At 50.3% G+C, this 24140-nt stretch overlaps 1 protein-coding gene across 1 annotated transcript in view; it reads left to right on the top strand.

The window, feature by feature from the left end:
• Positions 1-24140, top strand: part of BRWD1 (bromodomain and WD repeat domain containing 1) — a 2503800-nt gene that overhangs the window by 1156026 nt on the left and 1323634 nt on the right. The gene's annotated exons all lie outside the window — the stretch shown is intronic.

The following is a 24140-nucleotide window of genomic DNA, read 5'->3' as shown; positions in this document are numbered from 1 at the left end:
GCAAGCGGAGCCAGTCCACACCTGCCCCCGCAGCATCCGCCTCAAAACCCTCCTAGTCCGTGCTTTTCGGCCCATGTGACGCCAGTGGGAGGCAGGGTTCGCCATCACCACTCTCACTGGCGCACAGTCACTTCGGACAGGTGGGTGCTGCAGATCGTCCGAAGGGGCTACTCCCTCCCCTTCGAGATGACCCCTCAAGCCATGCCACCGCAACACCACCGCGTATCGGGGGATCATTTGCGGCTCCTGCAGGAGGAAGTTTCGGCCCTCTTGGCCAAGGGGGCCATCGAGCGCGTTCCTGGGCCAGAAGTAGGACGTGGTTGCTACTCCCACTACTTCCTGGTACCCAAGAAGGGCAAAGGGGGCCTACGCCCTATCTTGGATCTGAGGAACGTCAACGGCTTCCTCCGGAAGGAGAAGTTCAAAATGCTGACACTGGCTCAGGTCTTGGCTGCCCTAGACCCAGGAGACTGGATGGTAGCGTTGGACTTGCAGGATGCGTATTTCCACATCCCCGTCCTGCCGGCCCACCGGCGTTACCTGCGGTTCACGGTAGGCCACGAGCATTTTCAGTTTACCGTGCTCCCCTTCGGCCTTACCAGCGCCCCACGGGTGTTCACGAAGGTGATGGCGGTGGTCGCAGCTCACCTGCGCAGGTTAGGGGTTTCAGTCTTCCCCTACCTAGACGACTGGTTGTTGAAGGCGGGCTCGCCCCAGGCAGTCGTCACCCACCTCCAGACTACGGCGGATCTCCTACACAGGCTGGGGTTTTCCATCAATGTGCCGAAGTCGCACCTGTGCCCCTCTCAGAAGCTCCTTTTCATCGGAGCGGTTCTCGACTCGGCGCAGTTTCGGGTTTTCCCGCCCGAACAGCGAGTCCGGGATATTCAGGCCCTGATCCCGATCTTCGGGCCGTTATCCCGGGTTTCGGTCAGGTTGACGCTGCGGCTTCTGGGGCTGATGGCCTCCTGCATCCTTCTGGTGCATCACGCTCGGTGGCGGATGCGGGCTCTGCAGTGGGACCTGAAGTCTCAGTGGGCCCAGCACCGGGGCAACCTTTCCGACCATGTCCTGATCTCGGAGGGCACTGCGAGACAGCTGCAGTGGTGGCTCACGGACCGCGATTGGGTCAACGGCAGATCCCTCTCCCTTCCCCAACCGGAGCACGTAGTTGTGACGGACGCGTCCCTCCAGGGCTGGGGTGGCCACTTGGGAGAGGCGGAGATCAGAGGACTCTGGTCTCCGGCGGAATCCCGGCTCCATATCAATCTGTTGGAGCTGCGGGCGATTCGTCTGGCACTGAAAGCATTCCTCCCGTCTGTCCGAGGGAGTGCAGTGCAGGTGTTCACGGACAACACCACCGCCATGTGGTACTGCAACAAACAGGGCGGTGTGGGGTCGTGGACCCTCTGCCAGGAGGCTCTGCGCCTCTGGCAGTGGCTGGAACATCAGGGCGTGACTCTGGTGGTTCAACACCTGGCAGGTTCTCTGAACGCCAGGGCGGACGAACTCAGCCGTCGGTGCTCGATGGATCACGAATGGCGTCTGAACTCGGACGTGGTGCAAGGCCTCTTTCTGCGTTGGGGAGAGCCTTGGTTAGATCTATTCGCCACCGAAGAGAACGCGCAATGTCATCAGTTCTGCGCGTTGGAATTTCCAAGGCGGCACTCGCTCGGAGACGCTTTTCGTCGCGAGTGGAGCTGCGGTCTGTTGTACGCCTTTCCGCCTATACCTCTTCTGCCCAGAGTGCTGAAGAAGATCAAGCGCGATCGGGCACAAGTCATCCTTGTGGCTCCGGACTGGGCACGAAGGTACTGGTATCCCGAGCTACTCAGTATGTCTGTCGATCCCCCGATTCGTCTGCCTCTTCGGGAGGACCTTCTGTCGCAGCAGCAGGGGACGGTCCTCCACCCGAACCTGTCCAGTCTCCACCTCCATGCATGGAGATTGAGCGGCGGCAGTTGAGGCCATTTGACTTGCCTCCTGAAGTTTGCAACATCATTCTGGCAGCCAGGCGTCCCTCCACAAAAACGGTATATGCCTGCAGGTGGAACAGATTTGTGGCATGGTGCACAGCAAAGGCTGTGGATCCTCTCAATGCCCCTCTCTCTGAGGTTCTTCTCTTCCTTCTTTCTCTTGCCCAGCAGGGCTCTGCTCTGGGCACTATCAAGGGCTATCTTTCGGCTCTTTCAGCCTTTCTGAGGCTGCCTGACCAACCTTCTTTGTTCAAGTCCCCAATAGTTAACAGATTTCTGAAAGGCATCACTCATACCTTTCCTCCGGTTCCTTTCGTGATGCCTCAGTGGGACTTGGATCTGGTTCTCACTTTTCTGATGTGCGCTCCCTTTGAGCCACTTCATAACTGTCCACTTCGCCTTCTTTCTTTGAAGACTGCATTCCTGGTAGCCATCACCTCTGCCAGGAGAGTGAGTGAGCTCCAGGCTCTTTCTTGTAAGCCTCCTTTCCTTTCAGTCCATCCGGACAAGGTTGTTTTGAGGACTAGGCCCTCCTTCTTGCCTAAGGTGGTCACGGCCTTCCACATTGGGCAGTCCATCACATTGCCCACCTTCTTTCCGCCTCCGCACCCCTCGAGAGAGGAGGAGAGGCTCCACCGTCTGGACCCAAAACGTGCGCTCTCATTCTATCTGGATCGCACACGCCAGTTCCGGGTGGATGATCAACTCTTTGTTGGGTACGCGTGCGCTAAGAAAGGGAAAGCGGTGCACAAGAGGACCATTTCTCGATGGATTATCATGTGCATCCAGGCGTGTTACTCCTTGGCTAAGAAGGAACCACCTGTTGGGCTGCGGGCTCATTCCACTCGAGCCACGGCCACTACAACTGCCTTGGGCCGCGGTGTGCCCTTGCAGGACATTTGCCAGGCTGCTACGTGGGCGTCGTTGCACACGTTTGCGAGGCACTACTGCCTGGACAGTCAAGTCCGGAGGGACGGCTACTTCGGCCGTTCCGTTCTCCAGGACTTTCTGGTGTAAATATTGGTTCGCAGACCCACCACCACGGGGATGGTATTGCTGGGGTATCTATTCTAAGGTAAGGAATCTATCACTAACGTGTCTCTTTCAGATGCACAAGTTACTACTTGTGTAACGATATATCTGTAAGAGACATTAGTTAGTGATAGATTCCTTACCGACCCACCCATCCTCCCCGTTCTGCGAACCGATATCTAGGGTTAAGGTCATCCCCTTTCAGGGCCCTAGTTTCTTGGCACCAGTGTCGGTTTTTGTCATGGCTCTGCGCTTCTGGCGCGGAAAAGCTGTGGCTAAGAACTGACGTCAGCACGCGGAGGCGGCGTCTATATACTCCGACGACGTCATCACGGCACCCACGACGCCGACGACGGACGCGGAGCCGCAGACGACGCCTACCGACGCGCAAGGGTACTGCTACGCAAAATTTTCCGGATCCAGTCTGACGCCTGGGGATATTCTAAGGTAAGGAATCTATCACTAACTAATGTCTCTTACAGATATATCGTTACACAAGTAGTAACTTGTGCTTTAGGGGTATAAGTACAGGACCCCTGACAACAGAAAATTAGATCACCCTAAAATCAAGAAGGAACCTCTGCCAAAGAGAAAGCTGAATCTGAAGACTGAAGACTGTCCTGCTGTTGCTCTGCTGGACTGACCTGCTGTTGCTTTGCTGCCAAGGAGAGAGGAAGGACTTTGCTGTTGTGCTGTGTCCCCTGTCTTAAAGGAATCTCCTAGGGCCTGAGAAGAGCTGGCTGTCTGTTTTTGAAGTCCCAGGAACAAAAGAACTTCACCCCCTGCTTCCCTGAACATTGCTGATAGAGTTCTGTCCTTCCTAGAGTGCTTGGGCCAGTTGTGGTGCCTCTGGAAGTTGTACCTGTGCTGGGAAGCTGGAAACTAAGATTGAGAGACTTTTGCAACTGAAAGGTTATCGCTGCGGAGCGCATCCCCGAGAGTGCGAAGAAATTCCCGCCACTACGGAGGTCGAGATCGTCGCAGCGCCTGTAGGAGAGTAGGGTCTGCAAGCCTATGATCACCCCAGATTTTTGCTTTTTGCTTCACTGGTTTACGACTTTCCCTGGCTGTGGGCCTGCTAATCAGACCCACAGCCTAGCTGTTCTCTCTCTAAATTGACACACATGTACCTTAGGTGCATTTACCAATTGGTACTTTGCCACCTTATCAGTCCCTGTACAGTATACCTTAGGTATCCAGGGCATAGGTGTACCCAGGGCCTACCAGGGGCTGCAGCATGTATTAAGCCACCCCTGGCTGGCCATCCAAATCTGGCACAACTGGCTGCACGACAGCTGGGGCAAGGTGGTGTAAACACCCTTTGCTTTAGGTACAGTATTCCTATATCTAACCCTAAAATGGGCACATGTATTCCTATCAGTCACTTCTATGGCAGGCCCTATCAATCCTGAAGGCAGAGTGCTTGGATTGATGTGAGATGGTGCTCTGGCATGAGCTGAGCCCTTTTGCAGCTTGCGGAAACAAGTCCTAATAGATGTTCCATGATAACGCGTACCATATACTCTTAAGTGCATTATAATCCTTGCGGTTATTTGCCAACTTTGGTATCGCTTTATCAAAACATGTCGAGTAAGGTGTCATACAAATTGGAATACTAACCCCTCGCCAATTCTGGCGACGGGTTAGCATTCCACCCTTCTAGAGGGACACGACATGTATGTAACTGTGAACCCCGGTTAAAGCTTAACACAGCCTCAGTTCCTCAAAATGGATGCTGCCACCACAGACACAAGTCTGACCTCCCGCTGCTGGGAGTCCTTCCAGCGAGGAGAGCTTGGACAAAGAGTTTCCTGTCAGGGGCGGTGCTAGCACCATCCCAGACAGGGTTTTGTGTATCCCAGGTAGGCAGGGCTGCGAGGAAGGTGACTGCGAGTGGCACCCCGGTGCTCACTGTGCATATGCCGGCTTGAACCAGTTCCAGCGGCACACCAGCCCCAGAGCTGGGGAAAGTCCGGGCAAGGAAGAGGGGTGTAACCACCCCCCTCCTGGTCCCACCCATGGGCAGGACCTAGTCGCGTGCCAGCCCCTTTCTTTAGTATAAAGATAGGAGCGGTCCCCCTTCCCAAATTAGTTAATTTTGAATCTTGACTACTCTCCTCGAAAGGACTCTTGACTATTTCTGAAGACTCTCCCTTGTGGCTAAGGAGTAGCCACTCTGCACCAGCGGGCACCATCTAAGCGCATGCGGTTTGCTGCACGTCCATCCTCCGGATCAAGACTGCCCAGCTCGACGAGACCCGGATTCCCTGGCATCTCTGACCTCTACCTGCATCATCAGCCCAGCTGAGATTCGTGGGTGTGACGAGACCTGAAGGGACCGTCCATCTTCAAAACTGCACGACGCTTAACCAGCACGACCGCCGAGGGATCCTCGAGTGAGTGCTTTGGGGTTTGAGAAGCCCTAACCCTGAGCAGCTCCAGCACCGAAGTCCAGCCCCCAGCATCCACGAGATCTGCGTGGGGCCCTCCTGCTCTTTTGCTGCTCACCGCGTTGTCCGGTCACTTGCCTGCTGGCTAGTGGCCCTCCTGACGACGCACCACGACGATTACACCGCTGGTCCGGTTGCTCCAGACTGGCCCTAGCTCCCCTCCAACAGAGGAGCACCCCGGACCCTCCTGGTCCACTCCAGACGCCATCTTGACTCCACCGCGTGGGCTTGCCTTTGCCAAGGCTTGTTGCTCCAATCCTGGTTTCAGCAGCGCCGACAGCAGACACCTTCGTGGGACAGCTCGCACCTCCATCCTGGTCGCCGACAACGCCTCCTGGTCCGAGAGACAGCAGAGTCCAGCGTCGCCCACTCACCTGGTCGAGGTGACTTAATCCGGTGCCATCCTGGTGCCCACCTAATCACTGGCTAGTCCCCTCTACTTTCAGGTTGTCTCCATCATCGATCCAGGCTTGGATCACTCCGAACATCATCACTGGTTGCCTGCCAGCAACTTCTTCTTTCAGGCTCCATAGACTGTAACGAGGATTCCTGACGTCTTTTGAACCCTATACAGCCGCAGCCCCTGGGTTAGGTAACCTGAGCATTTCGGTGCTCCAACGTAGGTTCACTATCTAAGTGTCCAGATCCTTTTTCGTTTTCAGTCTAGCTAGTCGGATTCGTCCGATAACAGTAACTTTACGAATACTAGTATCCATAGACTTTGTCCCGCATCCCGCGTGAGAGTGCACACTCTGCACCCGATCTCCCTAGGCCTCCTGCTCCTAACCTTAGGGTTCAGTAGTGTAGTCCTAGCGATCCTGAAGCCTCTGGATCTGGTTACTTACCTGCTAGTATTTTGCATTCCACTTTTAGAGTATATGGTTTTTCGTGCCCCTCGGGTAATGCTGCTGCCTAAGACGACGCATCCTTCGATTGCGGGAAGATCACCATTGCTGCGAGTGTCGTCGCATAGCCTGTTGTCGATGGATAAGAACGCCGCACCGTTGCTTGCGGACCGCATCGCGTCGCTGCGAACATCGTCGCAGATCGCATCGAGGAGCTGCGAGAGAGAGAGATCGACGGTGGATTGCACAATGTCGCCCAGGAGATCGTCGCAGCCCCTACGAGATCGTCACATCGTGCCTTTGCGAGAACAAACGTCCTACGGATCCTACGCACCGGAATCCATACAAGTGGCCTTCCTCCCAATACAGACCGGATCCATCGCAACACGCCCGCTGCTGCAGCGGGGTTGTCGCATCGCCTCCCCAAGGTCTCAGGAGCAACGCATCGCTTGTTTTCCACCACCTTCTGCTTTTGGAACTTTGTCGCAACTAAAGGTTCGGTCGACTCGACGTGTCGCAACTGTGAACTTTTCACGCAACTGTGGATTATTTTATCGCAACCTAAAGAACTCTTTCGCAACCATATTCTTAAACTGTGCATGTTGGATTTTTGTCGTTTTGGTCTTGTGTAGTTTAGATTAAATACCTTTATTTTTCTAAACTGTTGTGGAATTAGCTTGTGGTGTTTTCACTGTGTTACTGTGAGTGTTGGTACAAATACTTTACACATTGCCTTCTGATTAGCCTTGACTGCTCGTGCCAAGCTACCTAGAGGGTGAGCAGGGGTTATCTCAGAGGGTTTCCTCCTTACCCTGACTAGAAGCAAGGGTCCCTATTTGGACAGTGGTACCTACCTCTGCCAACTAGAGACCCCCAGTTCTAACATTGTTGGTCAGCAATGGGGATTTATACTTGTATGTGTACTAGACCCACAGTGATTGGTGTACATCACTAGTGAGTGCAGACCACTACGCCACTGCATACTACTGTTTTTTGATTTTTGGTTCTATTTTTGATTAACTCTTCAAAGCATCATGTCTACGAAAGGAAAGGCACTCAGTGAGGGGGCAGAAGTAGAATTGGAGTTTGTCATTGAGGACTTGTATTCCTACAAAGCAAAGGATCTTAGGAGATTCTGCCAAGAGTTTGAGTGCCCCGCAAAGAGTACCCTCAGGAAAGAGGAGCTGCAGAGAATCTTGAAGGCCTATTGGGAGGCACAAGAGGGAAATGATGTGAATACAGGGAATAGTTTTCAAATCACAGAACTGCCTGTAAGCAGACCAGGCTCAAGGTCTGGCAGCAAGCAATCCAGTAGAGGTTTCACTCAAGAAGAGTTTGAGAAGAACCAAAGAGTGAGAGAATATGACTTGGAAGTCATAAAGATAAAAATGAAGCAATTGGAAATGGATAAAGTGAGAGAAAATATTGTGGTCGCAGCCTTTCTGCGGGCTGCTGTGATGGGTCACCAAGGAGCTATGGCTCAATGGTAAGTCGTGTGCCTCTGGTGGCACAGGTTCACACAAGCCAAGGGTTCAAATCCTGCCTGTGCTCTGCATCTTCTTCTGCCTCAGGGGGAGGTTTTGGTCTTAACAATTGCGGGGGTCCCTCCCAGAGTGGTGCTCTGTTCTCCCCCGCCCTCCCCCCCTCAGTTTACAATATACGGTGCCTGGCACTGTCTTTTTATGGTGATGTTTTTCACCATACCTTGTTTTTTCTTTTTCTGCACACTGTTCCCATATTTTCAGTTTTTGGTAGTGGCTTCGCGTTCTGACGCAGAAAAGACTTCTGACGAAAACTGATGTCGGTGTGCCAGGGCGAGGCATATATGGCTCCGCTGACGTCACGTCCATGGATGACGTCAGGACGGAGCCGTACGGCGCCGCCCCCCGGAGCGCGGAGGTACTGCTGCGCAAAATTTTCCGGACCAGTTTGATGCCTGGGGGATATTCTAAGTTAAGTTAAGGAATCTGCGGCTAGACTATGTCTGTATCAGATACACTATTACTGAAGGTAAGTAACTTGTTCGAAGATGAACAATACTATGAGGAATACTATGTTTTTCAGCACACTAGATACACTGAAAGCCCCAATCAGCATGGGTACCATTTCCAGTATTGTGGTCCTTCACAAGAGGGTATTGTGCATAATCCTTTCACTCTGTTTCAATACTTCCAAGGTTGCTTCAGGATTTTCATAAATTGTTTCCTGAGCCTTCTAAGCTACCATCCCTAACATAGCCTAGAGATCCACTTTCGCCTCCGCTCCAAAGAACTCCGAGACCTATTCTGTCACCATTGACACCCAGGACTCCACTTGCGTCCAACATTGTGGTACCTCCTAGGGATGATACCTTATCCTCGGACGAGGACAGAGAATAGGGGGGAAATAGCAGACTACCATGCATACCCATAAATGGAATGATTATTTAATTCCCACTCCATCGTCACCTGTGCCACAACCAGTGAACTCTCCAGTTGACATTGGGCGTTTCCATAACCTGATGGAAAGAGCGGCAAAAGGATTCCAACTGCCTATGACAGTTAAACAATCTGCCTGTTTTCTTTATGATACAAGGAGGTTGCCAAGACATCTGTGTGAGCAATCCCGATAGTTAATTGTAATTGTAATTTGTACTTGTAAAGCGCACTAATACCCCAACTGGGGTGTCCTGGTGCTGAAACGCATACCGCTGTGCAACCTTTCCTGGCTTTTCCCTGTGAAATGCCACTCCTGGGCACCCCCAAGGTGAAGCCAGGCATCCCAGCGCTGTTGGGCCGTTGTGGATATTAAGCAAGCTATTGCCCAGAGTTGCAGAGTGGGACCCATGATTAGAATAGGCACCGAGGCGAGAATTATCAGGTCCGAGGAAATTGAGCCCAAGACTCGCTGAGGTGGGAATTGAACCCTGGTCCCGGACCAGACCTCTGCATCAGGGTCTGCTGCTCTAACCATTGAGCCACACTTCTCCACTATTTACTAATTACACCTGGGAAGAAGGCACAAAGATCATGAAAGAATCCTGCGACATTCGTGGCGTCTTACTGTGAATATTCAAGAAATATAAGGCACCAGAGTATTTGCCTGACTGTCTAGTAAGGCACCCCAAGCCAGACTCTGTGATCTCCCAGATGGCTCAGCGCCGGTCCAAAAATTCCTCCACGCCTATCTGAGCTCCACTGGATAGAAAGGGCAGGCGCCTGGACAACATCAGCAAAATATTTTCCACTATGTCAGCAATTAGTTTGTGGTGTTAATTCCTTGGGCATATTGGGTCGGTATGACCGGCAAAAGCAGTCTGACAGTGCTTTTCTAGACCTTAATTCCAAAGATAAAAGAGGAGAGGTAAAGAGAATACTGCAAGAGAGAGAAAGAACATCCTCAATGATCATTAACCGTGCTATGGATTTAGCTCCAACTGGGTTTCGACAGATAGGAAGGAGTGCTTGAAGGCCGTGTCTTTCTGGCCTGAGGTACAGAGTAAGATTCTGGACATGTCCTATGATGGCAAAGCCTTACTTGGAAAGCACATGGATAACGCCTCAAAGGTTATTAAGGCAAATACTGACACTGCAAAATTGTTGGGCACCTTACATTTTCGGAGAGTGCCCTTTCGAGGGGCATGAGGAAGGGGTTTTTCATCCTACAGAGGAGGTTACCAGTGCTTTCAACATCATCAACCCTTCCAACAACAGTATAGGCCATCCTACCACCAGCAGTCCTGTTGACCACCACCTGCGGCTACTTATAATAAGCAAACACCTGGATGAAAGCAGATCCCTCAGGGAAAAGACACTTAACGAAAACAGTGACCTCCCTCAAGTGCCGCTTACACCCAATACTATCCAAGCTGTGGGTGAAAAAATCTCCAACTTCTTATCAGTGGCGGCAAATTGCATCAGACAGATGGTTACTGTGAGAAGTTGGCCCGATATGCAGTGTTTACTATTCTAGCGACCACTATGCATCGGTCCAAACGACCCTTATGGTGATTGGTTGTAAGTCAACCTTAGACCAGCTATCCTAGTAGCGTGGATACGAGCAGTCTTCGGGCTAAACTCTAGAGGGCGTGTTAAGCCAGCTGTTATACCATCACATACCCCTTGAACACCAAGTGAAAGGACACCACACAAGTGTTATGAAAATAAACAGTATATTTATTAGAATCACAACAGCCCCGGACTCTTTATGAGGACAGGGTACTAAGCACAGAACAAAACTCTTGGGAAAATACTTCAAGTGCACAATCAATACAAGTGCCCGAGGGCACGGAAAGTTTAGTGGTCTCGGGTGGACCCGATAAGGCAAGTGGGAAGCGAGGGACTCGGGACCCTTAAGTAAGGAGGCTATGCAGGCACCGAAATGCCGGAGTTACCTAGCCACGGGGGCTGCGGCTGCACAAGTCTTACAGGCGTCGGGGGTCTTCGCTGACGAGCCAGGAGCCGGAAGGAAAGAGTTGCTGGCCGGCGACCAGTGGAGAATAGTTCGTAGAGATCCAAGCCTGGATCAGAGATCGATGACACCTGAAAGCAGAGGGGACCAAGTTCGTACTACTAGCCAGTAGTCAGAGGGTACCAGGAGGGCACCGGATGGTCGTCACCTTGACCAGGTGAGTGGGCGACGCTAGGCTCTGCAGTCTCACGGACCAGGAGGCGTTGTCGCCGACCAGGATGGAGGTGCGAGCTGTCCCACGAAGGTTGATGCTGTCGGCGTCGCTGGGCCCAGGATTGGGGCAACACGCCTTGGCAGATTTCAGGGCCACGTGGTGGGCCTAAAATGGCGTCTTGAGTGGACCAGGAGGGTCCGGGGTGCTCCTTTCGCAGAAGGGAGCAAAGGCCAGTCTGGAGCAACCAGACCAGCAACGTTGGTTGTCGTTCGTCGTCAAAGAGTCACAAGCCAGCGGCTAGTGATCGGACAGCGGGCTGAACAGCGAAGCAGAAGGGCCCCACGCAGATCGTGGAGATGCTGGGAGGCTGCACTTCGGTGCTGGAGCTGCTCAGGGTCGGGGCTTCTCAGACCCCAGAGCACTCACCAGAGGATACCTTCGGTGGTCGTGCTGATTTAAGAAAGCGTGCAGGTTTTGATGATGGCCGGTCCCTCGAGGTCTCGTCGCACCCACAGATCTCAGCTGAGCTGATGTGGGTAGAGGTCAGAGGTGCCAGGGAAGCCGGTTCTCGTCGAGCTGGACAGTCGCATTCCTGAGGAAGGACTTGCAGCAAACCGCAGAGTTCTTAGATGGTGCCTGCGGACGCAGGGTGACTACTCCTTAGCCACAAGGGAGAAATCTTAAGAAGAGTCTCGAAGTCCTTTCGTAGAAAGTATTCTTGATTCAAAGATGATCTAATTTGGAAGGGTCCCCGCTCCGGCCTTTATCCTAAAGGAAGGGGTGGGTACATGACTAGGTCCTGCCCTAGGGGTGGGACCAGGAAGGGGGGTAGTTACACCCCTCTCCCCAGCCGGACTTTCCCCAGGTCAGGGGCTGCGCGCCCCTGGAACTGGTTCTAACCGGCAGATGCGTAGTGAGCACCGGGGTGCCACTCCGCAGTCACCTTCTTGTAAAGCCCTGCCTACCCAGGATACACAAAACCCTGTCTGCGATGGTGCGAACACCGCCCCGGACAGGAAACCCTTTGTCCAAGCTCTCCTCGCTGGAAGGACTCCCAGCAGCAGGAGGTCAGACTCGTGTCTGTGGTGGCAGCGTCCATTTTGTGGAGCTGAGGCTTCAGTTAGCTTTAACCGGGGTTCACAGTTACGTACATGTCGTGTCCCTCTAGAAGGGCGGAATGCCAACCTCTTCGCCAGCATTGGTGAGGGGGCAGCATCCCGATTCGTATGACACCTTACTCGACATGTCTTGATAACGCGATACCGAAGTTACCGATATGGTACGCGTTATCATGGAACAGCCATTGGGTCTTGGTTCCGCAAGCTGCAACCGGGCTCGGCTCGTGCCAGAGCCCAATTTACACGGTTCCACGCACTCTGCCTTCAGGATTGTTAAGGCCTGCCATAGGAGTGACTGATAGGAACTCGGGTGTCCATTTTAGGGTTAGATATAGGGATACTATACCTAAAGCAACGGGCGAGTACGCCACGTTGCCCCAGCTGTCGCACAGCCAGTTGTGTCAGATTTAGATGGCCATCCAGGGGTGGCATAATACATGCTTCAGCCCCTGGTAGGCCCTGGGTACACCGATGCCCTGAGTTACAGGGTCTGACAAGGTGGCCCAGTTCCAATTGGGTAATGCACCTAAGGTACACACATCAATTTAGTGAGAGAACAGCTAGGCTGTGGGTCTGATTAGCAGGCCCACAGCCCGAGAAAGTCGTAAGCCAGTGAAACAAAAGCAAAAAGTCCGGGTGATCATAGGATTGCAGACCCTACTCTCCTACAGTTACTAATCCTCATCACTTACAGTCATACTCTGGAATTCATCAAAAGACCCCCCCACCACGCCACCAAAGCGTGTGCACTTACTTCGGAAGGAAGCCCTCACAATGTTGAGCAAAGGAGCAATAGAAGTTGTTCACCAGCCCAAAAGGGAATGCGTTTCTACTCCTGTTTTTTGCTCAGAAAAGAGAAATCGGGGGAATGGCGACTCATTGTGATCTCCGAAAATCGAACAGATATCTACTGAAGTAAACCCTTTGCATGGCCACCCTTCCAGACATCCTGCAGTTTCCTCAACCAGAGAGATTACTTGACAACCCTGGATTTATAGGATGCATATTTTCATATCCCCATCCACTCCAAGTATTGCAAAATTCTAAGATTCACTGTAGCCGGCACCCACTATCAGTTAAAATTCCCCCCAGTCTGCCTCAAATCAGCTCCCCGCATATTTACGAAATGCCTAGCTCCTGTGGTAGCTTCCCTAAGAAAAAACTGTTATCAGGTATTCGCATACCTTGATGATTGGCTGATAAAAGCACCATCTGGTAGCGACATCTAGCCGCAGATTCCCTTAACTTAGAATAGCCCCAGGCGTCAGACTGGATCTGGAAATTTTTTGCAGCAGCATGACCCCGTCCTGACAAACGTGACATCAGCGAGGTCATACAAGTCCCTCCCGGCGCGCTGATGTGTCCTTCTTTTCCGCGTGCAACGCAGATCCGGATTCCTCTGGCCTCCTGTTTGACGTTTCGCGTCTGGAACAGTTTGCGATGCATTGGGGCTTTAAAACTTGTAATTCCTGTTTGTGACAGATGTCCACAACGGACCCGCATCTTATTTGTATGTGGTGTCTGGGCGAGCACCATGACTCTACTGACTGCGAAGCCGAAGTCTTGAAGCCTTAAGAAGCTTTTCTCGGCACGGCTGTCCCGGTCGGAGTCATGTTTCCCCCCGGCCTTTTCATCAACGGCAGGTCCCTCTACTGTCCGGTTCCGCCGTCGATTGCCCTCTGGGGTCCGGGGCCATCGTTCGCCACTTGGTAAGTCAAGGCGCTTGTCGCTGAGGTCTTCGACCTCCCCTTCTTCTGTTGTCAGGGCACTGGTTCCCGGAACATTCTGGACGTGCGCTCCCGACAGTCGCCCCCCTCTATCCGCCCTTTCCTGGTGTTGGGGCGACTCAGGCCCAGATGGAGGCATATGCAGCAGCTCTGCATGCCTCACTTGGGTCCTCTCCCATTACTGGGGCATCCTCTGGGCTTCCACTACTTGTGAGATCTCTGACAGACTCGCTGGTGGGTTCTCCCCTGGCGTCAATTGAGCCTCTTCCCCCCCAGGAACGTCGGAGATGTGGTGTCAGGGCGCGGACTGGTTGGTTCCCCCTCTACGGGTAGGCGGCACGCCTCCCCAGCTCCGCCTCCACTTCTTTCTCCAGAGTCGGAGGTTTTTCATGGATGAGGCGGAGTCGTCGCCAGGGCGGCGCCAAACGCTTGCCTTGCCTTCACCTTCTTTGGAAGGGGAGCTTGTCATATTTTCTGCGCTGGACGTTGCCGACTTGACGCTGGGTGCAGCCCAGTCGGCGTCTGACTAGGCACGATCGGCGCCCACACGTGTCGTTTTGGTGCGGTGTCGATGCCGAGTTGTGGACTCTTCTGTAGAGGCTTCTGGAGAGAGTTTGGTGCCTCCCTCTCGCCCGGCGTCGCCGGAGGTATTGTTGCCAGTGCCCCTCTTGGAATTTGTGAAGCCTCCTCAGGAGCTCCCAGATCGGGCAGGCTCTTTTCCTCCCCAGGAGCCCCATCAGGATCCTCATTCTTCAATGGGCCTCCCTTACGTGGGGCATTGGTCACACCCTCAGTGTCTTGTGAGGTTGAGCTTACAACCCTCCCCCAATCATGAGCTGTTGTCCCCTCCGCGGAGAGCTACCGAGGCTGGTGCAGCTTTTTTGAGAGTGGTCTCATTGACCACCCGCATTTTAAACATGCAACCCCCTACTGCCCCTTTGTCTGTGGACCCATTGCTTGAGGTCCTTCACTGTGGGTCTGGGAATGTGGAGCCGCTTATGCCGTTTGAGGCTTCCCTTTATGATGCCCTTGTGGGTACCTGGGTCCAGCCTGCTTCAGGTGATCCCGTGACTCGTTCAGTGTTGCACCGCCACCGTCCTGCTCCACATGATCCTGTTTGTCTTTTTATGCATCCTGATGCGCAGGGGTTTGTGTTGCAGACTGCCTTTCCTTCCGTGTTCCCTTTAATACTTCCTTCCTCTCTGGAGTGCAGATGGCTTGAGTCATGGGGTAGGAACATCTTTGCATCCACTAGTGCAGCCCTACGGTCCATAAATACAGTGTGTGTTTTGGCTCGGGCTACTTCTGCCCTGTGGGACTCTGCAGAGTGTTTGCTTTCTACCACCTCTGAAGGTGCTCGCGCTGATCTCCTTCACCTCCGCGACCTTGCCGAATTCACAATCCGCTCAACCTTAGATACTGCGGATTCTTTGGGCCAAGCTATGGCAGGCTCTGTTGCCTTAAGGCGTCACGCTTGGTTGCAAGATAGCGTATTCCCTGAAAATATCTAGGAGTGACTAGTTGACTTACCCTTTGATGGGGTTTTGCTGTTTGATGCTCAGGGCAAGTCGGCAGGTCACCGGCTCCTTGCAGGCTTTCGTCCTCCCATTTAGGTCTCCTTAGGCCTATCTTCCATTGTGGTACTTTTTAATTTTGCATCCTTTAGATGTGCTCTGTGTTTGATACGTCAGTGAGCCTTTTGTCTTCCTTTTTCTGTGGTCAAGGCTGATTACCCTTTTATTGGCATCCCTTGGATGCGTTTTGCTTTGAGCTGCCTGTTGACCTGCTGTGACCGTGTTCCTCAGGTTGTTGTGTCTGTGCTCTGACTGTGGTATTGAGCTGATGGTTCAGCCCGTGAATGTCATACGGCTTAAAACTCATGTTCACGGGTTTAGTTTGTTCCGTACTCCTTTGGTTTGGCTTATTGCCCTAAGAGGTGTTCCCCGTTGTTTGCTGTATGCATACTCCATGTGGGGTACTTGTACGCTATTATATAGCTTTGCTTATCTCACCTGGGACTGGAGATCCTGTGGATTCCATGCGTTGCCTGATGGTCTGTTGTACGGTGTTCTTTGTTTTTTCCTGGTGCCATCTGCTTCCGCCATGGTCATCCACCTCCTTGGGAGGTTTCATGGTGTCCTCTTCAAAACTGGCTCCTACTTGCCCTTACTGTACTGGGTATGATCCGGTGTGGACATGTTTTTGATCCTGGCTAGTTCTGTCTCTACATATTTATATGTTTATACATTTCTGTATACATGCTGGTTGCCTTAGTGGGGGAGCTTTTCTGAGTTGTTGCAGGTTGCCCTTAGGCTCCTCCTTGCGTCTGCTTACTGGGGTGATTAACCAATTTGACAAATGCTCCCTTTTTGGGGTCAACGCTGTACGTGTCTTTTCTGGGATGTTGGTCTCAGATTCTGAGGCTCTTCCCATGATTTGTAAAACTTTGCGTTTTCGGCACTTCCTTCGTATATGCCTTTTTTCCACATTTTCACATACTATTGTTAAGGCTTCGCTGGCGGGACAGCTCTTATGATAGCAGTGGTTCTATCTACTGCCTGCAAGTCTATATTGTGGGTTGTTTCTCACTTTGGCATCATACTGCCCGGTCGTGCACTCTTATGCTTCTTGTGTAAGCCACTTTATGGTCTTTATGACCATTGCCTGCTGCATGTTTCTTCCTGCTTCAGCGGTTTTGGAATTGATGCGAATTGCCCCTAATTACCCTTGTTAGGGATTGTGGGTGCACTTGGCATGTTTCTTGTCCCGCCGGCAAATCGCGACGCTTTACTCAGGTTCTAGCTCTTGCCTTTGGGCTCTTGACACCTCCTCCTTCGACTTCCTTCTATAGGCTATTTTCTGTTAGGCTCTGGTTGCATCTCTTCAAGTTCATTTCAACCTTGTGTCAGTGTACTAATCAAGCGCTATTAAGCAGAGAGTGGGCCTTCTCTCTCTCTCTTTCTCTCTTTCTCTTTCTCTCTTTTTCTCTCTTTCTCTCTTTCTTTCTTTCTATCTTTCTCCTTTCTCTCTCTCTCTCGTTCATGCCGTTCTACCTGTCGTTTTTATACGGGTATGGTAAAACGCCATTCTGGCTGTTTTATGATATCTTCTATCCTGTTATTTTTGCACTTTCGAGCTGCTTGGTTTGCTGTCTGGCTGTTCTGCCACAGCTTTCCCCCTTTGTCCATCACTCTGTTTCCTGATCAGATGTTTGGCGCTTCCTTTTGTTCTGTCGCAGACCCACCTCCCCTTTGGGGTATGGCTGTGGTATCTATTCTAAGTTAAGGAATCTTCTGCTAGATGTCTCTATCAGATGTACGAGTTACTTACTTTCGGTAACGATGTATCTGGTAGAGACGTTGTGTAGCCGCAGATTCCTGAATGCCCACCCAGCCTCCCCGTTCTGCAAGAACCTGGCAGAGTGGTGTTCTCTGCTCGCCTCTTTAGTTACCATTGGGTTAGCTCTCACAGGAGTTCAGTTGTGGTTCACCTCTGAGTGTTTCCTCTGCTTAGGGGCCTCTTCCTGTAAAACGGCACAAGGAGATTTGTTCTCCTCTCCAGTTACCTTCCCTGCCTTCCGTGTTTTCTATTGATTTGGGGCCCTTGTCTCCTCTTGGTCGTCCTCTTGGGGGTCGGTTGTGCTCTGGTTTCAACCGTTATTATAGGGAAAGGGGCAGTCTTTTCATCCTTCCTACAGTGCACTGCTGTTCTTCTGTGCTCTGTTCTTAATAAACAACACAGTTCTACATGGCGATATCAGACTATTTCGGCCTGTTGAGATGTTCTTCCCTTCTTGTATTCAGGGAAGGGTCTTCGCTTTGCCTGCAGGACTTTTTCTCACAGTTTTTCACTTCTGTAGGGCTGTGTCTAATTCGGTCTTTTATTATGGTGTCTCCACCATCCTCCTTCTTGTTTGTGGATTTTTCATCCCTCGCAAACTGTTCCCATACTTTCACAGTTTTTTGTTGGGGGCACCACGTTGTGCTGCGGAAAAGTTTCTCAGAAGAAAACTGATGTCAGCGCGCCGGGAGGGACTTATATGACCTTGCTGAGGTCACATACGAGGTGCAAGGTGGTGTGGTGCCGTCCCCCGGCGCGCAGAGGTGCTGATGCAAAAATTTTCCGGATCCAGTCTTACTCCTGGGGATATTCTAAGTTAAGGAATCTGCGGCTAGAGAACATCTCTATCAGATACATCGTTACCGAAGGTAAGTAACTCGTACAACAGCCGTCCAGCATCAACAGCCACTGAACTTGCCTAAGTTTGTTCAACAGCTTAGGTCTCACGGTCAACCACCAAAAGTCATCTACCCTTCCATCAAAGAGATTTATATTCCTGGGAGTGGCCTTGGATACCACCCATGATAAAGCATTTTTATTACAGGACAGACGACGACTCAAGGAGTTACCCTCGGGCTGTTGAGAAAAGTCAGTTTCAGTGTGTCTGTTAACAACGCTCCTAGGGATGATTTCCTCAGCGATATCTCTCATCCCTTTCTCCCTTCTGAAAATGAGGCCTCTACAGGAGGAGCTGGAAAAGCAATGGATTCAAACAGATGGATTATGTGATGGTATTTTAAAAATCACTCAAGGCATGACAGAAGCTTTAACATGGTGGGCACAAGCCAACCATCTATCTAAGGGTCTTACTTTCTTGCCTCAGATACCAGATTACATGAGAACCACGGAGGAATACGTTGAGCGCTGGGATGCCATCTGCAAGACTTACAAATATGTGAAAAGTGGTCTCCTGACCAAAAGAGCACACACATCAATCAGCTGGAGCTCAGAGCAATCTATCTAACTTCTGAAGCTTTCCTGCCAAATATAATCAGATTTGTTAGTTCACACAGATACCACCAGCATATGCACTATGTGAACAAACCGGTTACAAGATCGCTGGCCCTTTCCAGGGAGCTCAAGTGATCTGGCACCGGGTTATGACACACAGAATAACCCTTTGATCAGATCATGTTCCCGGGACAAACAACATCTTAGTAGACACTCTAAGCATAACAAGGAGCAGCTGCCACAAATGGGAGCTTTCGATAGGCTCCGAACAAGATCTTCTCTCCCTGGGGCAACCTGCCTCTGAATCTCTTTGCAAAAAAGACAACCAGAAATGGCAGATTTTTTTTATGCAAGTTGGCATCCACATCCAGGGATGTGTGGGAATACGTTTTCGATAACATGGTCAGGGACCTATACCTACTCTTTTCCCCCCCGATACCTCTTATACTAAGAGTTCTCAGCAACATGAAGGCAGAACAGTGACATATAATCCTGATAGCGCCCAGGTTACCCAGACAGCATTGCTGGACAGACCACAATACTATTAACTTTTATCTGGACACTGCAAAATTTAAGGATTTGAAGGTAAAACCCTCTAGACTGACAAGATGACGGAGGAAGGTAGCACTCACTCTTTTCATTTTGCCCCCCCCCCACCTTGAGGGATTATAATGGTATCAATTTAGCCTTAAGCGATTTTGAGGGAGCTGTCATCCAGACTTTAGACACATTACTCCACTCAAACTTAGTAGGAACAAGAAGAATGCAGTATCACCTTGGTAATCCCAAACCCTAAAAAGTGAAAATAAATCAGCCTGCAAGAAATTAGAATGCAGGTGGGAAAATACCAAAGATCCTGGAGACAAAGCTAATTATAAAACTGCGTTAGAAAAGTATCACTTAAACATCAAATAAGTAAGAAAATTCTATTTAGCAGAGAGGATAAACAGCGCAGGGAACTCCCATGAGAACCTTATAAGATAGTGAAGGCATTAACTAATCCGTCAAGCTGTGTCTCACTAATTCCAGCCTGTCTGGTTCTCTGCGATGATCTTGCAAACTACTTTGAGGAAAAACTTTCTAAGATCTACAAGTCTTTTCTCAACAACAGGAACCTGGAAAGACCAAATCCACCTAACCCCTCAGCTACCATTTATCCTATACTCTTCGATACCTTCAATCCGGTTTCTTCTAAAGAGGTATTGGTTATGATGAGTAGAATCAAATCGGGGTCTCAAAATAATCCTGCTCCTCCTTAAATCATGGCTGCTCTGGCCCCAGCCCTTCTTGCTTCGGTCATTAACCTTGTTAGCCTTTCCTTGAGCATGGAATCTTTCCAGTGAATTGAAAAACCACCTGTGTCAGACCAATTATTTTTTAATTACGTCAGACCCTCAAGAGCTGGCAAATTTTGGACCTATAATATTGTGTCCCTTTCTTGGAAATTTATGGAGACTTCGGTCAACCAACAACTTCTAACATTTTTAGAAACTCACCCTGGGCCGCTCCCAGTCAAGATTCCAGGTGTCTTATAGTACCGAAAGAGCACTAATGGAGGTCCTGGGCTCTATCAAACTTGATTTGGATGGGGTAGTGCGGAATTCAGCCATCCTGGTTCTATTAGACTTGTCTGCAGCATTCATTACCTTATCTCATGCAATCCAAGTCCAAAGATTGGGGGAGATTGGCATCCGGGTCAAAGCATTAGGCTGGTTGGAAATGTTCCTGCCCGTTCGAAATCATTCAGTACAGCTGGACTCTTCTAATTCCAGAACTATGGCATTAGATAAGGGGTACCACGGGGCTCCTATTTGAGCCCCACCCTCTTCAACATTTATGTGCCCTCCCACCCCGCCAAAGTGAGGAGATCATGTCGCTTTGGAGTTATCTCATATGCAAATGACACCCAACTTGTTATCGCCATGGGGCCCAACTGTGAATCTGCTAAATTAAAGTTCAGGGAATGTATGACTAAGATTGCCACTTGAACACCAGTAAGTCAGATAAACTGCTTTTTGGGAAAGTACATTTCTTTTGGTCTAGCGATGGTTGGCCCAGGGATCTGGGGCCTACTTGTGTCCCAAAAAAGCACTCAAAAACCTAGATGTTTTAATAGATGAAAATCTGCGCATGAAAGAACATGTAAATTCTACCTCTGGAATTTGCTTCGGTCTGAAATGTATGCTCCGAAAAGCCTTTTCGTGGCTACCATTGCTGACAAATCCCTTATCCAGGCACTTATTGTGAGTCCCCTCAACTATGAAAACTCTCTAATGGTTGCAATGAAGGAAAATCTCTTTTCCAAACTCCAGGTGATGCAGAACACAGCAGCGCGGCTGGTCTGCAACCTAACCTCTTGTTCTCCTTCTGAATCCACATTGAGATCTCTGCACCAGCTGCCTATAAGAATGCGCCCCCTTTTTAAGCTCTTATGTCTGGTCCATAAGTCTCTTCATGGAAATGGAATACCTACAAAATAAGTTGCAACCTTGCATTCATACTCACAACCTTGGATCTAGTGAGCAACTGGTACTACAGGTCTAGTGAGCAACTGCTACTATGCCCCCGGCGTATTTGTACGGTCAGGTACGGAGACCGCACTCTTTTTTTGCCCCTCACCAATTGGACCAGCTGCCACTATATCTATGCTCCTGCATCAATTTAGCCTTATTTAAAAAAGCTCCTAAATAGGTGCCTTTTTCATCTTTAAGATTTCAACCAAACTTGATCTGTGCAGCCTGCTGGAACGCTGAGAGACCTCTTGGTGGGTGAGGGGGGCGAGGGGGGGGGGGATATTTGTGCGCTGTACAAATATATATAATAATAATAAATGGTTCACAGAGCTGATCCTGTTATCAGAAACCAACCACATTCACCCAAAATCATCCAGGACACTATTGATGATGAACCAAGGCCAGTGCCTTCATTCAGACCCAACTTCTCTCCACTTATCCGCATGGTTACTGAGTTTCATGAGTTTGCAGATCTGAATATCCCTCAAGACTACAAAGACATCCTTAACACCTTGGCTGCTATGGCTTTTCCCCTCCGGTGCTGAGCTTATATGAATATCCATTGTTTCATGACAAGCTCAGCTCGTCATAAGCACACGACCAGTATGCTGCATGATGACCTGAGCTCGTCATGAGCAAGGAAGGGGTTAATAAAGCCAGAGTGGATGCCATTATAAAAACGTAAAGATTGGGAAGTAAACAATTCTATCTGTGGTGCCAGAATTTGAATGTGCATCCTATTTAAGCATCAGCAGAACAAATACTACCCTGTCTGTTGTCTCCCGAAAAATCTAGAATGGTCCATGTAGGCAGCTGGCTTTTTGTGATATTGCTAATGTAACGGCACACCATGCAAAAAGTCTGGGGGCATGGCCAACCATCATGGCAGAGTGGATGTAATCCACTTAGGCTCCACTCTACACTGCAGTTGTTTACCGCTTCCAGTCATGTTGACGGAACCGAGGTGACTTACCAGCAGGAACATCAATGATGTGGCCAAGGATCGCTTTGTGGAGCTGAGGGATCGTGGGCAAATGGGCCCGCCTTGGAGATGTCATGGTGCCAATGACGCCACATTAACAGCGCCGCCATCTGAGAGGAGTGTCGCAGGGTGCCTACATCCTGTCGCAAACCACCTTAGTCAAGGTGACCCGCGAGAGAGGGTTGGTGCCGCCCGAATTGATTTGCGAGGGCCCGGACAAACCATAACTGCGTCTCCCTGACTATTATGGCTCCGGCCACAAGTCAATCCTGAGGATCCATCCCAGAAGAGACGGAATACGGAGGCCAGGGGCTGAGATGAGAGGCGGAGCAGCTGGCAGTCTGGGATGCCCGCATCAGTGCGGTAACTTGTAGAGCTGTATAAGAAAACCCTGGGAAGTCTAGACATTAGAGGGCTAACTAAATGACATTGATCAAACCCAGATCCCATATGGAGGTGAAATGCTCGCCCTCCCTACCCGGTGTCTAAATGGCTATTTCAGGTACCCGCCTCTTGTTTTTAAAACATGTGGAGGGGGACTTCTGATTGCCAGAGGATTCCGGATGGTGTGTGTGACTTGGTGTTGGTTTGCTAGGGTATTCTCGGACCACGCTCCCTGTAATTCAGGAATACACACTGCCCCTCACCTGCCTTGAGGCTGAGCACCAAGTAAACCAGCAATGAGCATGCTCTTGCTCTTGCCTCAGCTGTCGAGCTTCTGAGGTGGTACTAAGGAGTTACTTTGAGAATATCTCCATGTTTTCATCATTGGCGACCCCTGCTCTCTGGCTTCCCTAATGATTAGGCACCCATGATGAATTGACATAAGGTGAAACTTTCTGTCATCAAAGTGCCATTCTACTTGAGAGAAGACTTTGTCAGTACCTTGGATTTTCTTGAGGTGAACCTGATTGATCGATGTCTGGGACATATAACTGAATAGATGCTTAGACTTTCCTCTTAAGCAGGGTCTCTGCCACCAAAGCAGGGTCTCTGCCACCAAAGAAGGGTCAATCGAATAGTTACTAGCTATTTTCCCAACTGGTGGGGGCTACTCGGGTGAGTACCGGAGACGATATGACTCTAACACTTCACTTACAGATTTCAAAAAAGAACTTCGAGAGGAGTTGACGAACGATCTCAACTCATCACTAGATACCCTGAGGGGCAAAATCAATACTAGTCTGTCCTCTCTTAATGTAGATCTGGATTCCATAGAAGCAAGAATTGTTGACCTTGAAAGGAAACCTCTTGAACAGGAGCAAAGAGACTGCTGTGGCTCGGGTATGCTCCCAGCAGCATAGCGCGATACTTAAGTGAGAAGATTTAGAAAATCGCTCCAGGTCGGATAGCATACGTATAGAAAGCCTGGCGGTGGAAGCAGAAGGGTCTGATCTTGAGGCCTTTGTCGTTGGAATGTTCTCGAACATCTTGGGGGATCAGCATCCTGAGGTGAGACTGGAGAGAGTACATACAGTGAGACTGCAAAGACCAGGAGAAAGCGCAAAAAAGGGATATTTTAGCCAAAGTACACTCCTTCAAGGTGAAGGAGATATTGTTTGAAGGTGCTTTTTAAGCCTTATTTCAAGATGTGGCTCCTGCTACAGTGGCGAATGCGGCTTAAACCAGTCGCTGATCAGCCATACCAGATTCAGATGAACATAACCCTTTGGCATATCCTTCAAATTTTAGAATACATTATGCCACTTCAGAGTTGGAAGATGTGGCTCTACTAGGGATAGACACAACCACCCAACAGGATGAGATTGCAACACGGAAAGCAATAGCAGCAGATTCAATTCGCTCCAGGCCTGGGGTAAAATGGCAACACCAGCACAAGGGATGCCACACTAGAAAATAAGACACTGTCGGTAGAGGTTTTCAATCCTTTCACATTGAGGAGATACCTGGACATTGAGTAAGTTTAAGAGCACTAAGTTTATTGACCGTTTATCTCCACAGCTTCCAGGGAACTAATGTTCAAACCAACACATTCTGTAACCATGGAGCTGATATCATTAGTCCAAACATCCGGGTCATTAGTCCTGGTAGGTGTATCCACATCATAGGACCCAACCTTGGAACGCAAACCCCATTTCCTCA

This window comes from Lissotriton vulgaris, chromosome 8, assembly GCF_964263255.1.
Source record: "Lissotriton vulgaris chromosome 8, aLisVul1.2, whole genome shotgun sequence".
Lineage (NCBI taxonomy): Eukaryota > Metazoa > Chordata > Amphibia > Caudata > Salamandridae > Lissotriton > Lissotriton vulgaris.
Note: the sequence above shows the minus strand (reverse complement) of the source record. Positions and strands in the feature narration are given on the sequence as shown.